General features: G+C 37.0%; 1 protein-coding gene across 1 annotated transcript in view; it reads right to left on the minus strand.

The window, feature by feature from the left end:
• Positions 1–16,870, minus strand: part of LOC122791771 (galactoside alpha-(1,2)-fucosyltransferase 2-like) — a 417,851-nt gene that overhangs the window by 28,439 nt on the left and 372,542 nt on the right. The window lies entirely within an intron of this gene.

Consider the following 16,870-nt stretch of genomic DNA (forward strand, 5'->3'; position numbering starts at 1 on the left):
AACAACTAGTCACCATCCCCACAAGAGGAGAAAACATACTTGATCTCATCATCACGAACATGGGATCACAATGTTCAACACCGGAAGTATACCCCTCACTGGTGAGATCAGATCATAAACTAATCTCGCTGGAGGTCCTCATCCGCCCCACCTGAAATAAAAAAGACCACAGTGAAAAACTTCTCAAAAGCCGACTTCACACTTCTAAAAACTAGTGTGGTCTCCTTTAAGGCCCCTGAGCCAGTGGTAAACATTACTCAAACCGCTGAATCACTTACAAATGCCTTCTACCAGCACCTACAGGACTGCATGGATCAGGCAATCCCAAACAAAACTAAGACTCTTTGTACCAAAGAAAAGCGTCCAGTCTGGTGGACCCCAGCCATAAACAAGCTCTACAACAAAAGGAGGAAGCTACTACAAGATAGAGCAAAATCCTTGAAAGGTAAGACACCTTTGATCATTATAAGTAAAAAACTAAGGGCTCTCATAAAATCATCCAAGGCAAATTTTGAGAGAAAAATCACCATGGACTCAAAAGACAATCATAAGGCCTTCTTTAGCTATGTTAGAAACCTAGGAGGAAACTCCCAGATCTGCTCAGAATTAGTTCAAAATGATGTGAAGATTACTGAACCTACACACATTGCCAACATACTGGCTGACAGGTTCAGTGCAAACTTCTCCCCCCCCCTCCCCCCCAAAAGGAGAGATATCTATACCAGAGGATTGTAGCCCCCCAAACATCTCCAACGCCCAGGTGAGAACTGCTCTCTCCAAGGCAAAAAACACAGCATCCATGGGACCGGATGGTGTCCCCAGCTGTGTGCTCCACGAACTCAATGAGGAATTAAACCCGCAGTTAGGACAGCTGTTTAATCTTAGCCTCACCTCAGGATACATACCCAAGGAGTGGCACACGGCGACTGTGGTCCCACTTCACAAGGGCGGTGCCTCCACCGACCCTGGAACTTTCCGTCCCATTAGCTTGACAAGCCTTATCTTTAAAGCTATGTTGAGGATCATAATGGAACTCATAAATAAAGACATAGGGAACTTGCAGACTTTGGATCCAACCCAGTTTGGCTTTGTCAAAGGCAGATCATGCCTTTTAAACTTGGTTGACTTTTTCGAGACAGTCACCAAGGCCATTGATGAGGGAAAGGCAGTCCATACAGCCTACCTTGACCTGGCAAAGGCCTTCGACACAATACCCCACTCAGGTATCATCGAAAAACTCATAAGCTTGAATGTAAACCCATACATCACAAGATGGGTTGCAAACTGGCTAAGTGACAGAACCCACAGGGTCAGAGTTGCTGGAGCCATGTCAGACTCAAAGCCTGTCACAAGTGGTGTCCCACAGGGCTCAGTCCTGGGTCCACTCTTGTTCAGCATCTACTTTTCTGAAGTACAAGCAAACACAGGAGGGTTATGGCTGACAAAGTTTGCAGATGACTGCAAACTGGGCGCCATAGTCGAAAACACATCTGACACAGATATCCTTCAGAAGGGCCTCACAGAAATGGATAACTGGTGCCAGCGCCATGGCCTAAAGTTAAACGCCAAGAAATGCATAGTCATACCCTTCGGGAAAAACAAGGTTACCCCTAGCTACCATATAGGTGGCAATCCACTGAGCACAGAAGAAGTCATCAGGGATCTGGGGACCCAGGTTGACAGTAGCCTTTCGTTTGACACTCATGTTGCTAAAGTAGTTAGGAAAACCTTCTACATTGCCCACCTGATCATGAAGGGATTCACATCTAGATCAAGGGAGGTCATCGTCCCCCTGTACTCATCACTCATTAGACCTATGATTGAGTACAATGCCCCATTCGGAATGTATCTGACCCGACACCTGCAGCAGCTGGAAAGGCCCCAAAAGTTCCTCACCAAAAGGATAAAGGGTCTCAAAATATGTCTTATGCTGCCCGACTGAAAGAACTCCAGCTCTATTCAGTCTCATACCGCTTGCTCAGACGTGACCTGTGCCTGACATAAAAGGCCATGTCAAACCCAGATTTGATGAATATGCTTCACCTCAAAAAATCTAGATCCCTCAGAACCACAAGGGTGGGAGACTTAAACCTTGACACGGTTATTAATAGAACATGCTGGAGGGACAGATTCATCACCCAGAGACTCCCTATGCTGTGGAACAAAATCCCGGTACATGTGAGGCAGAGCACTGCTGGCCTTGTTCAAGAAGAATCTTGACCAATGGATGGGAGATCGCAGATATACCCCAGGGATTACTTCAGTGTCACTGCTTGACAGAGGCACAACAAAATAATAGGCATAGTTTTATTCAAACTAAAGGGGTGGCGAAAGCCACATAACTATGGGCTAGGCTTATAAATGCCCTTGGGCAGATAGCCTAGTATGAACCTATGAACCTATTCATCAGACCTATCATTGAGTACAATGCCCCCTTTGGTATTTACCTAACCAGCATATCCAACAACTGAACATCCACAAAGATTCCTCACTAAAAGAATACAGGGCATGCCCTCTGCAGACCACCTCAAGGCCCTATCTCTGTATTCTGTCTTTTACAGGCTTTTGAAGGGAGATTTATGCCTGGCATACAGGGCACTGTCAGACCCACTTTGATGGTCCTCCTGCATATCCACAAAACAAACAGCACCAGAATTAGCCATTCTAAAGACTTAAACCTTGCCTGTGATATAAATAGGACCTGTTTGAGAGATAGGTATATATCCCAGAGACTACCCTGTCTATGGAAGGGGCTCCCCATCCATGTGAAGCAGAGTTCCTCCCTAACCGAGTTCAAGTGGAATTTGGACAACTGGATGGGAAACCGGAAATTCATCCCTGGTTTGGCACCTATGTCTCTAATGGGCACAGGTAACCTGTAAATGGTTCAACTCCTAGGTCCAGGCTTACACTTATCAAGGGTATCAGAACTTGTCAGAGATTTGGGATGCATGGCTAGGTTTAAAAAGGCCCTTGTGGTTGTTAGCCTAGTGAACACCTATGAACCTGTGAGGGATTTACCAAATAAGTTTATGCAGCTGTAACATATGATGGCTCCAAGTTTTGCGTCTCCAGTAAACAATGAAAGGTAATGTCATGCAAATGTTCTACTACCTCCTCCCTCTTGCAATCAGTCTGCAAACTTACATATTTATTCCATTTTCAACAGCTGACAGCTTAGCTAATTCTGTTTGTCCATATTTATTCTGTTTGTCTTCATGTCTCTGCTCCTGTGGAGCCCAAGCAGCATCTAAAAGGGGCATTATTTAATTAAATAAATAAAAAAAAACAACCATACTTGGGAGCATTAACTATATGGTAAAGTACTGCCTACATGGTGCTTACTTAAAGTAACACGTTATCTGTATTGTTACCTAAAACTTAGTTCCATATATGATATAGCTATATGTCGTACAGGATATTATATGCATATATAATAATATCATATATACATATATATATATATATATATATATATATATATATATATATATATATATACACACACACACACACACACACACACACACACACACACACACACACACACACACACACACCCACATTGTTATATGTAGATATACACTATATCAACATACAATACCCTACTCTCTCTCTCTCTCTCTGTATGTGTGTATATAAATATATATATATATATATATATATATATATATATATATAGGAACACTACTAAACCTTGAACTTTTGAAATATTGAATTTCCAAAGCTCGAGACCATGTAGCCGAAACCCCACATTACCGAAAGACCAGAAGCGCGAAATTCAAAATTCCGATGTTAAGCGATTTTGAGTTAGCGCTTCTGGTGTTGCGGTTCAGGTAAGTATGTGTGTAAGTGTTAAACCAAGCAGGCTCCACAACAGTCAAAAGCTTTAATTGACAAGTAACGAAACAGAGATCTAGCAAGTACAAATACGAATAAAATTCACTTAGCACTTTCACCCATCCGTTAACATGGGTATCCTCAGAGCGAAATGTGAAAAACAAACTCAAGTTCTTATAAAAAACAATTCATTCACACGACCTCTTGTTGAAACCAACTGGAAATGCTAAGCAATTAAGTATTTAAAAATCAAACTTGACAGCTTAAAGTAAAAAGATGTTTTAAAAAAGTGTTTTGAAGAAACAACAGCATACCCAATGTATTAGAATGTTAATCTTCCTATGCTGTTTCATAATGTACAATAAAATACTGTACTAAACATTATACCCTAACCTAATAAAAAATAAAAATAATAATACTAAAACGAATTATCATGTAACATTTTTGTACATTTTATAATACATAGTACACTTAAAATGGTGTAAATTCATGCTTTACTACGTAATCAATAGTTCTAAATAAACAGTTGTTTTGTATTAAACACAACAGGACCTGTATTTTAAAATACTAGAAAGTGAGATGTGTTCATTAATACCTGGTGTCCTGGATGCATCCAATCTAAGCTGCCACAAACATTCCTTGACCTCCAATAAGGTCTTAACATCCCCACCTTTCTCATTGTGTGGAATCCTATCTATAACAAAAATGAGGAACTTTTTAAAATGAGTGCAGCTTTGACTGTGCATAAAAAGAGCATTGCTGTTTTTTTTGTTCCTTATATCTCGTGTGCTCTAGAATCCTAAGCCTTAATTTTCTAATGGTTTTCCCTACGTAAAACGTAGGACAGCTTAGACATGTTGCAATATATACCACCATTTTAGTGTTGCAGTTGCAAAAACCTGGACATCTAATGGTTCTACTAAAGTTGTGCACTGCTACGTAAGGTACATTGTTAATGCACTTACAAGTACTACACAAACCACATTTGCTCATTCTAGAGTTCCTATATAAATCAGGATTAACATCCATCTCCATTAACTCCTTCAAGTTTTTACCTCTGCTGTAGGTGAAACCAGGTGTAACACCTACAATAGTTGTAACATCATTGGTAAGAACACTTTGCCATGTATCATAAATAATGTTCTTGAGCCTGCCAGCAGCATCATTGTAAGGCAAGACCATCGCACTCCTCACTTCACTTCTTTCAAGGCCCTCTATAGTTTTGTTCATATTAATAGTGCTATGTGATGTATCCTTCACCAGATCCCCTCTCAGTATAGGTTTAAAAACCGTGTGTCTTTTCTCTGACACTTCTAACCTTATTTTTTACAATACATCATAAGGGTAACCTCTCTCTGTTAACATACCCAACAAATTGGACACTTCAATCTCATACTGGTTGTCCTCACTAATAAGTCTTGACAACCTTACCATTTGTCCTTTCATAATGTTCTTTTTCTGAAAAAATGGATGGCAACTTTGAAAGTGCAAAAATGAGTTTGAAAAAGTCTTTTTACAATATATGCTAGACTTTAAACTACCATTTTCCTTGTCCTTATATAGTAATATGTCAAGAAAATCACATCTTTCTTTGTGTATCCTATGTGTAAATTTTAAAAAAGATGTTGTTGTACCTAAGTAGTTAATGAAGCCCAGAATCTCTTCCACCATAAAGCAGATATAGTATGATTTTCTGCATATGTTCAGAGGTGAACACCCACTGTGTCTCCCAATTTGCTAACACAAGATTGGCATACACACGTGCGTATCTGGCACCCATGGCTACGCCAGTAATCTGCTTAAAGTGTTCAGCTTCAAACATAATAAAGTTGTTTGTTAATACCATTTCAGTCAAGTCAACAATTAAGCTGCATTTAATAGTGTGGAAACCACTGTATTTCTGAAGACAGTTGTCAAACATAACAAGTCCCAAATCATTGGGTATGGTGGAAAATAAATTTACCACATCAATAGTAACCATTAAATATTCACCCCCTAAAGGGGTGCTCCTGATCTTATCAAGTTGCCATCCATTTTTTCAGAAAAAAAACATTATGAAAGGACAAATGGTAAGGTTGTCAAGACTTATTACTGAGGACAACCAGTATGAGATTGAAGTGTCCAATTTGTTGGGTATGTTAACAGAGAGAGGTTACCCTTATGATGTATTGTCAAAAATAAGGTTAGAAGTGTCAGAGAAAAGACACACGGTTTTTAAACCAATACTGAGAGGGGGTCTGGTGAAGGATACATCACATAGCACTATTAATATGAACAGTACTATAGAGGGCCTTAAAGGAAGTGAAGTGAGGAGTGCGTGGTCTTGCCTTACAACTGTGTTGCTGGCAGGCTCAAGAATATTATTTATGATACATGGCAAAGTGTTCTTACCAATGATGTTACAACTATTGTAGGTGTTACACCTGGTTTCACCTACAATAGAGGTAAAAACTTGAAGGAGTTAATGGAGATGGATGTTAATCCTGATTTATATAGGAACTCTAGAATGAGCAAATGTGGTTTGTGTAGTACTTGTAAGTACATTAACAATGGACCTTACGTAGCAGTGCACAACTTTAGTAGAACCATTAGATGTCCAGGTTTTTGCAACTGCAACACTAAAATGGTGGTATATATTGCAACATGTCTAAGCTGTCCTACGTTTTACGTAGGGAAAACCATTAGAAAATTAAGGCTTAGGATTCTAGAGCACACGAGATATAAGGAACAAAAAAAACAGCAATACTCTTTTTATGCACAGTCAAAGCTGCACTAATTTTATAAAGTTCCTATTTTTTGTTACAGATAGGATTCCACACAATGAGAAAGGTGGGGATGTTAAGACCTTATTGGAGGTCAAGGAGTGTTTGTGGCAGCTTAGACTGGATGCATCCAGGACACCGGGTATTAATGAACACATCTCACTTTCTAGTATTTTAAAATATAGGTCCTATTGTGTTTAATACAAAACAGCTGTTTATTTAGAACTATTGATTACGTAGTAAAGCATGAATTTACACCATTTTAAGTGTACTATGTATTATAAAATGTACAAAAATGTTACATGATAATTTGTTTTAGTATTATTGTTTTTTTTTTTATTAGGTTAGGGTGTAATGTTTAGTACAGTATTTTATTGTACATTATGAAACAGCATAGGAAGATTAACATTCTAATACATTGGGTATGCTGTTGTTTCTTCAAAACACTTTTTTAAAACATCTTTTTACTTTAAGCTGTCAAGTTTGATTTTTAAATACTTAATTGCTTAGCATTTCCAGTTGGTTTCAACAAGAGGTCGTGTGAATGAATTGTTTTTTTATAAGAACTTGAGTTTGTTTTTCACATTTCGCTCTGAGGATACCCATGTTAACGGATGGGTGAAAGTGCTAAGTGAATTTTATTCATATTTGTACTTGCTAGATCTCTGTTTCGTTGCTTGTCAATTAAAGCTTTTGACTGTCATGGAACCTGCTTGATTTATGTTTTACCAGTTTTATTTTGTTGTCTTTTGACGATGTGTGTAAGTGTGTTTGTGAGGGGCTTTAGTGTGTCTAAGTGTGTGTTGTGACTGTGGTGTATGTGTGTGTGTGTGTGTGTGGGGCTGTAATGTGTGGGTGTGAGTTTGCCTTGTGTTTATGTTTGTGCGATCTCGAAGTTGGAATATTAAAGAAGGGGGGTGTGGGGGGCACAGGGGGGGCAAGCCCCCCCTGCTTATCTTTAGTGTAGGGTAGTTTGTTTGGTTATGGGGGGAGGCTGTATGTATGTAGTACTTTCGGGATTTTAAATTTTGTGGTTTTAGCATTTCGGTAATGTGGGGTTTTCAGGCTTATAGTCTCGGTATTTTGGGCTTTGGGATTGTGTAATTTCGGGATTCAGTAGTGAGTCCATATACATATATATATATATATATATATATATATATATATATATATATATATATATATATAGGTTTGCATTGAGATTTGCTAACTGCAGTCGATTGAGAGTGACAACGTTGACTTGCAGTTTACAAAGAGGCAGTTGTTTGAACCCAAATGCATCGACAACACTACATCGAATGGGTAGTGTAGTTCGAGTATTTGAATTCAGAATTTTAAGAGAAAATTGTGGTTCAGTGAGGAACAAGGAATTAACTCATTTCTTCACTGTAGTACAATCTCAGCGTTGGTATACATAATTTGCAGAGGGTGGGAGTGAAGGGGGTGCATATAGTACAATTAATGTACCATTGTCTGTAGAGTGTAACGTATGTTAATGTGCATAGCATGGGTGACTGAGATCACCTCCTGCTATGTCGATTAGATCAAACTATGGATGTCAAAATATTCATTCTCACCTTGGTTTACTTTTCCACATTCAAAATTCAGCATTGCAGGTCGACATTCTGAACGGTTGACCAAAGCGAATGTGGAATAACAGTAGTAAACCGATATATATATATATATATATATATATATATATATATATATATATATATATATTTATATTATTTATTATATATAAAGTTGTCATATAAGTTGTATCTGTTCTCAACCAGTATTTGCATCGCATTATTTCTAACTTGGTTTAATTATTTAAACTGTACATGTTTTTGTATTTTTTTTAATATCGTAAAATTATTGTTCTTGAAACGTTTTTATAATATACCACACATATACACATGTAATTGCACAAACATACATATTTATACATATAAATATACATATGAATATATATATATATATATATATATATATATATATATATATATATATATATATATATTTATATATACATAATGTTTAATGTACATCAAATTAATTTTATTCTACAAAACTTATACTTTAGTGTCTAATACTAATACACATACTGATCTCACTAATTGTTGAATGTGTTTTACTGGTTGCTTTACTCTAAGTGTTACTACACTGCCTTTTGTCTCTGCTAATTATTTTATAATGTATTATGACTGAATGTTGTCACAAAACCATTGTGTTCCTCTGCTTATTTCTAATTTTGTTGTACATTGTCTTCATAATTTAGGCCTCTTTCCACTGCGCAGGTACTGTTTGGAAATGAGCATTGACCATTAGCACTAACACAATTAGTAAAATGTGTGTAGCTACATACATAAATACTAAACAAGGCACCAGACACAAGGAGGCAGAAAATCACAAAATTACACTGCGGTGAATGAAGCAAACTGCTGTTTAATCGCATAAACGCCCCAGACTACCAAGTGTTGTCATCCCTCATGATCTTCATCAGATGATACAAGAAATCAACAGCTAATGTTGTGTCTTTCGGCTTTTCCTGGTTAGGGGTCGCCACAGAGGAACTCCGGTCCACTAATGATTGGCAGTAGATTTTTACGTGCCGAGTTGCCAGCCCTGATGCACAACCTTGAACGAAGGTACACCCATTCACGCATGTCTCCCCACAGAAGACTCTCTAGCTGAGGATTGAACAGGACAACATCTTACTGTGAGGCGACAACGCTACCGCAGCACCACCACCGCAGCTAACAAATACTTCCCTTTATATCCCCAATCCCCACAGATTTAATTAGATAATTAAATAATACAATGAATACAACAAACAATTAACAGTGCCTATAACATCCCTAGTTCAAAGTTGTAAATATAAATGTAGGTCATAAAAACAGATTGAACTAAAAACAAAGATCCCTATTTTAAAAATACTTTACAAGAATGTAAGGTAATAAGTCTAAAATCAACATGTTACCTCTTAATGAAGTTTGTGTATATCCACCATAATGTGTTGCAATACTGCCACTTAGTGGCCATGAACCCCAATAACAGACTATAATTTTGCAGCTCTCATTCTAAGTACAGGAGCAATAGATATATGTTAATTTAGATCGGGGAATTTATTAGCCTCTAGAACCAGTTGCCAGGAAAGTTTCCTGACATCAATCTTGGTCTTCCAAGGCCCTCCCCTATGGTCCTGCTCCACCTCTCCAAAACAAAACCCCACTTAGCATTGGTACATAATTGGGAGTGTTTATACTGAACATTGTTATTATCCTTGGTCCGTATTGCATTCAGACGTTCGTAAATCCTTCTTCTTAACCTCTCGAGTGGCCTTTCTTACATAGAATGCTCCACAATATTTGCATGTAGCAAGATATACTACTCCTTCATTACAACAATTTAAGAAGGTATTCTTATCTGTATTTCACCAGCTCACACCCATTTAAGCAAAAAAGAAGTATCCTTAAGGGTCAGTTCATCCGTAGTTGTAGGATGACATCTAGGGATTCAGATTATGAGTTGGAAAGTCTAAAATTAAGAAATATGTTTTTGGGGTGGAAGTACCCCATTGACTTTATAGAGGAAGTGATGGCAGAGGTGAAAGAAGGAAGACCTGGGAGATTTGGATCCATTTTGGGGTGTGGTGGGGATCCCACCCTAGATAGTACTAGTACCTATGTTAACAATATGAACAACAGAGTGGATAAACAACTTATGGGGAATGCTGTCACCTATTATAGTGTTGATACCTCTAATATTAGCGACATTATAACAAAATCTGGGACAAATTTAGTTGTTACTCAGAATTGGATGTTCTAAGACCCCAATACGATTCACATATAGAAAAGGTAGGAATTTAAAGGACCTTTTGGAAAGTAATAAAAAACCTTTTAATCGAAGGAGACTAGGTACCTATAAATGTGGTTCCTGTGCACAGTGTCCATGTATAGAAAATCTGGAAAGCATACACATTATGGATAGGGACAGAACCATTAGGGTTAATACCGTCTTAAATTGTTGTAATGAAGGAGTAGTATATCTTGCTACATGCAAATATTGTGGAGCATTCTATGTAAGAAAGGCCACTCAGGAGGTTAAGGAGAAGGATTTACGAACGTCTGAATGCAATACGGGCCAAAGATAATAACAATGTTCAGTATAAACACTCCCAATTATGTACCAATGCTAAGTGGTTTTTTTTGTGTTGGAGAAGGTGGAGCAGGACCCTAGGGGAGGGCCTTGGGAGACCAAGATTGATGTCAGGGAACTTTTCTGGCAACTGGATCTAGAGGCTAATAAATTCCCCGATCTAAATGAACATATATCTATTGCTCCTGTACTTAGAATGAGAGCTGCAAACTTATAGTCTGTTATTGGGGTTCATGGCCACTAAGTGGCAGTATTGCAACACATTATGGTGGATATGCACAGACTTCATTAAGGGGTAACATGTTGATTTTAGACTTATTACCTTACATTCTTGTAAAGTATTTTTAAAATAGGGATCTTTGTTTTTATTTCAATCTGTTTTTATCACCTACATTTATATTTACAGCTTTGCACTAGGGATTTTATAGGCACTGTTGATTGTTTGTTGTATTCATTGTATTATTTAATTATCTAATTAAATATGTGGGGGCTGGGGATGTAAAAGAAAGTATTAGCTGTTGATTACTTGCACATTTGATGAAGTCAATGAGGGACGAAAACGCTTGGTAGTCTGGGGAATTTGTGCGATTAAACAGCTGTTTGCTTCATTCACCGCAGTGTAATTTTGTGAGTTTCAACCTCCTTGTGTCTGGTGCCTTGTTTTGTGCTTGGTTCCTGGTTTTGTTAGGCACCTAACCTCCTTTTTGTTTTTTTTTTTGTACATACATAAATAATAATCTTAGGTACTATATGAACATTTTGGCAGTCAAATATTTGTTTGGCCCTGAAGTATTTGTTTTGCCTTAGTGTTGCTCTGCACACTGAACGGTATTCAGGAAGAAGTGTAACGTCATCAAGCAGTGCTAACTTGAGTGTTGTGTGTTGCTTGATCTGGCCAAGTGTTGATTAATGACATACGAGTCCCAGCAGAGTACCATCATGTGGAGGGCAGGGCTGCACAATAAAGCATCACAGCTTCATAACAGCAGTAACCATACTGCTGGAAAAGTCAAGCAATGAGCAGTCATGTGACCCAAGGAAAAGCATCAAACAAGTCACATGTCCAAAGCTATGTGCATTCCCACTCACAACAAACATTCCCACTCACAACAAACTACAGCACAGCTACAGCATGAGCACAAACAGCAACCCCAACAAAGCCCCCGTAGAGTGCCAAGTCATGTCCTCATGTAAGTACAGGAAGTGGTAGCAATGGCTGACAAAGGGAAGAACAAGCAAAAACAAACACACTTTAACATCTGTAACAGAAAATTCAGGGGAAGAGCAAGGAAAAACACACTTAACCAACTGTAGTGGAAAATACATAACTCTTATAATAAGTGGAACATTTTCTCACATTTCAACATCTCAAGTACCATCAGGGTGTGGACAGAAACTGGCTGCATTAGTACTTTCACAGCAAACTTTGATCTAGAAGCATATCCCAGTCACCCCTCTCTCCATGAAACAGTACTTGGAACAGCAATGATTTTATTTGAGATATAGGTATAGGCTCGTACTAAGCTAACTGCCCTTGTGAGCCATTTTTTAAGCTTAGCTCAATATCCCTTGTGAGACTCAAACCCTGCACCTTGTATTTGTAAGGCAAACACCTTAACCATTAAGCCACCCTCCCAACCCTATGCACTCTCTTAGTGTGCTGTTGCTTATGAAGATTGTTTACTCACCACATCTAGGAAACCACTGTGGTAATAATACAATACAAATACTAACAAAGGCATTTTAATACATGCGAATAATTAGGTTCATAAGTAAATGGTAGGCTAGCTGCCCTTGTCGGCCATTTTAAGCTTAGCTAAGTTCTCTCAAGGGTGAGAATCAAACCCTGTACCTCGTGTCTGTGAGTAAATACCTTAAATATTATGTCAACTCCCAACCCCTAAAGCCATTGTTTTCTTAACAACAACCATGACACTTATTTGCTGTTGCCGAACATCTTTAGTATTATTAATGTACTATCTACAGAAAAGCAAAGAAGCTTATTAGACTAACTTTAAAAGTCTGATAATAATAGGTAACTTTATGCCCTGATCAGAAATGGTGTCTTTTAAAGTACTGATAGTGAAAAGACGCCTTTATTTATGTATGTTTTTCTCTCCACAGAGTCAGACTGGCATCTTTATAATAAACTTTGGAAAAAATGGATGCATAATTCAGCACATGACATGGTTAACTCCATTAGCAATGTATGTGGTGCACAGTACAACTTAGTCTCATTAAATTGTCGTATCTAACGTCTTACAGATCCAGCAGTGTCTCAATAGTTACCCCTTTACTTCCTGTAGTACTTATAATTTCCATTTAGTGCCCTCCACAGACGTTTACAAAGGGCATCATATAATACACAAGTGTTTTAGAGTCTCAGACAATCAACCTCATTCAAATTACATGAAGCTAATGTAATGTGTGTCAATTTTCCTCGACTTCAGATAAATATAATACAGATGCATCCTTCCATCTGTGTTCACATCACCCAGTTTGTACATCCCACATACAAAATGGCTGCCTGTAGTGAAAAAAAACCCTGAACAAACAGCAACTGGGAACAAAACGCAGGTGCTACTACGCCCATATTATTGCATATGCAAACATTAGTCCTCAGGGGTACTGATCACATCAGAGTTTTGCAGACACTTTCTGCTGAAACATTGTGAATGTACGCTTTTCCTTTATCATTCCTTCATTCTACTGCTTTTGGCGGTAGGTTGCTACTGTTGAGAAACCTATTGTGCTTCCATACCATGAGTCAGACATTCTAGAACATCTGTTGGGTCAGGGAGGGGGTTTACTCCTTTTTCACACTCGACCCTCAGTGAAGTGAGGCATAAGAATCAGATATTCAAACTGTTGGCTCTGCATCCCTGACTGACTCATGGACCTGTGCTCTTTGGCAAGTGCTTCTACTGAGTAGTCATTTTCAGTGCACACCATGGTGCCTTCAACTTTACACATCTTTCCTGGATGCCATATAATATTATGCTTCTAAAAGTGATAGGCTTTGCACAAGCTGATAACGGGTATCAGATAAGTGTTTGGATCAGAAGTACGACAAACGGCCTTTGTAACCTTATACTTTACTCAGGCAGCCCTGGGCAATATGCTAAATGCTGCACAGTACCTCCAGTCATTACTCTCAACTGTTGTTGGGGCAGCATTAATTGTCAAGTTGTTTTCCTACAGTTAGGTTCCTTCAACACTAATCTATCTCTTATGGTTTTCATTTTAGCTTTTATACTTGCCAATTGTTCCTTTAATGATGTGTTTTATCCCTCTCTACTAATAGAATAGAATCAGAACGGCATGCTAACATCTTGTCCAGAACTGATTGCTGGTAACTGTTGTTAAAACCTTTTAGCTTCCTGTTTAAGTTTTGTACTTCTCCACCAACTTTCTTTTTCATGTAATGTTGTCTCAAAGGAAGAAGCTTGTGCCATAACTTGTGATTACTTCTCCGCCATATGATTAGGCTTTTAAGGCATTCTAACTGTGTGAAAACTTTGTACAGAGGGCTTATTTTATCTGGTTCTTAGAAGTAACAGGCATGTAATATGTGACTATACAGTTTTATAGTTTTAAACTTAAGAAAACACTGGTATTTTGTTGGGAGGGAGTGACTCAGAAAGCTACATTTGCTTTAGCTATAGATAATGATCTAAAGTACTGGTATCAGTTGATATCTGATAATAAAGTTAAAAATCTAGATTTCTTAAAACAAGAATTTGATCTAAGAGAAACTTGCTGGTTAGAGGTTCAGACCTTTAGACAACATCTCATTAATAAAATAGATTTAATGTCTATAACAGTTAAAGAATCTATTCCAACACTGATTTGATTACTTGATATTAAATTTACAACATAAAGTTTCTGATAAAGGTAAACTTTCATACATACATAAAATTATCAGACAAGAAACTTTTTACAGTATAGATACATACTGGAATTATTTCACTTCTATTAATGGGGACCCACCAAATCAACAAGATAAACAATATATATTGGAATCTGCCTATAGAACTACGTCTTCCATTGTCTGGAGACTTTATACATGGAAACTTTTACATAGATCTTTTTATACACCTTTGATGATGAATAAAATAAATAATAAAGATAATCTATGTAAGAGATGTAATGTAGAAATTAATGCTGACTGGGCTCATATGTTTTATGACTGTATAAAATTGAAAGAATACTGGAAGTCAATTAATGAATTTTTGCAGGCTCTTTTTACAGATAATTTCATTATTTCTAAATCTCTTATATTATTCAACACACCTGTACCTCAAAGTGTTAAAAAGGTTAAGCTTTCCTTGTTATGGTCTATTCTAGCAGTGGCTAGGAAAATAATAACCAGAAATTGGATTTCAGATACACCTCCTTCGTTCAATGAATTTAAAAATGTTATGAATATAGTGTGCCATATGGAAATAAACACAATTAGGTCAAGAACAACTAGAAAAACATCTTGGGATAATTTACAAAATTTGTTAAAAAAATCCTAATTTCAATAGCATGGTATTTTAGTTTAATTAATTGATCTGATTGTAGTGGATGTCTTTGTAAATACTTTAGTTGTTTTGTTGAATGTTATAATCGTATCTATTTTTAATTACTTGTATAAAATTGTTATGATATTTCTCTTGTATGTTAAAACAATAAACCTGTTTTGAAAAAAAAAAAAAGAAAGCTACATTTGCACAGGAGCCGTACTGGAAGCTTTCCATCTTTGCTAGGAATTTTGAGGACAGCAAAGCTGACCTCTATCTAGCGAGTTTTCCTTTCCTGTATCTTATTTTTGCTAAATGCTTCATCAAGGCACAAAGCTTAACAACACATGCAGAACAGTTACCGATGGATTTTGTAATAGTAACACCCAAACCATTTGTTAGTGGTTTTCAGAAGCAAAGACTGGGCCAGTGTCTGTCATTTTGAAAGATTTTATTGTTTTCCTTTAATTTCATTCTATGGACTTGACACTTGTTGTGGTAGCATGTTTTGTCCTACATCTTTAGAAATAGTTTCAGATACAGCACTCCTTTCTTACCTTTAATAGGTGAAGTACGGAAATGCAAGACAAAGTAACTAGAAAATGTAGGAAGCGTTGCAAAAACTGAAGTTAATAGCATCTCAGTTCACAGCAAACCTCTTTGAAGGAGAACAACATCTGCGCGTCTGTAACTTTGCACTAAGTTACTAGTTCTGCAAGATAATAAATTGCTAACATTTCATGAAGTAAATGCAATAAAATAGACCAATGTACAAAAATAAAAAAATGTATAGTAAGTGCATTTCAAAACATTTAAATCTAACTCTGGATTAAAGATGTTCTGAATATTGTTGTTATTATTGATAACTGAGAATAAAGATGCTTTACTAGTAAGTTAGGAACAGACCTTTCATTCTGTTTGTACGCCTCACAGCCTGTTACACAATATCTACTGCTCTACCATTCAAGAAAATCAGTTAAGGAGAAAATGCTGAGTGTGTCATTAATGATCTAAGGCAAAGTAATGTTAAACGAGTCCTTTAAATAAAAGTACATCATCATTTTAAACAGGTTTACTAACTTAGGTGAACCTTACTTTGTTATGATTTTTCTCAATAAATTCACAATTTTTGTTTTCATTTAAAATGTAGCTACTTTATATTATATATTTAGTGTATTTGAACTGACTAGGTTCTCAACAAAAACCTTTAAAAGGGGCATCCTGAAGAGGAAACAAAGAGCTCCAAACAGCAGTAAGCCAGTGTTACACATTTTTTTAATAAACAGTCCAAAGTGACTGCCGTGAATAAAAGACAGTTATTAAATATCTCAGAATTAATTTTAGGCATCAAGAAATAGAAACTAAAGTAAAAAGTCCATTATAACCATGATCACTGCATATGGCAAAATTAGAGAAAACAAACATTTTAATTATTTATGTATACATGAATGCAAATCATACAATGGCCCTGTCAAACTGATATAAATGTGGAAGAAAAACAGAAATATCATTAAACATTGACTTCCAACTTGTAAGTTACTTTCACCGTAGTTCTGGTTCAAATACCACTTAAGAAATGAGTCCTAGGAAATGTCAGCCAATGGGAAGTGCTTTTCTGTA

Source organism: Protopterus annectens, chromosome 17.part0, assembly GCF_019279795.1.
Source record: "Protopterus annectens isolate FY-2018-M chromosome 17.part0, PAN1.0, whole genome shotgun sequence".
Lineage (NCBI taxonomy): Eukaryota > Metazoa > Chordata > Ceratodontiformes > Protopteridae > Protopterus > Protopterus annectens.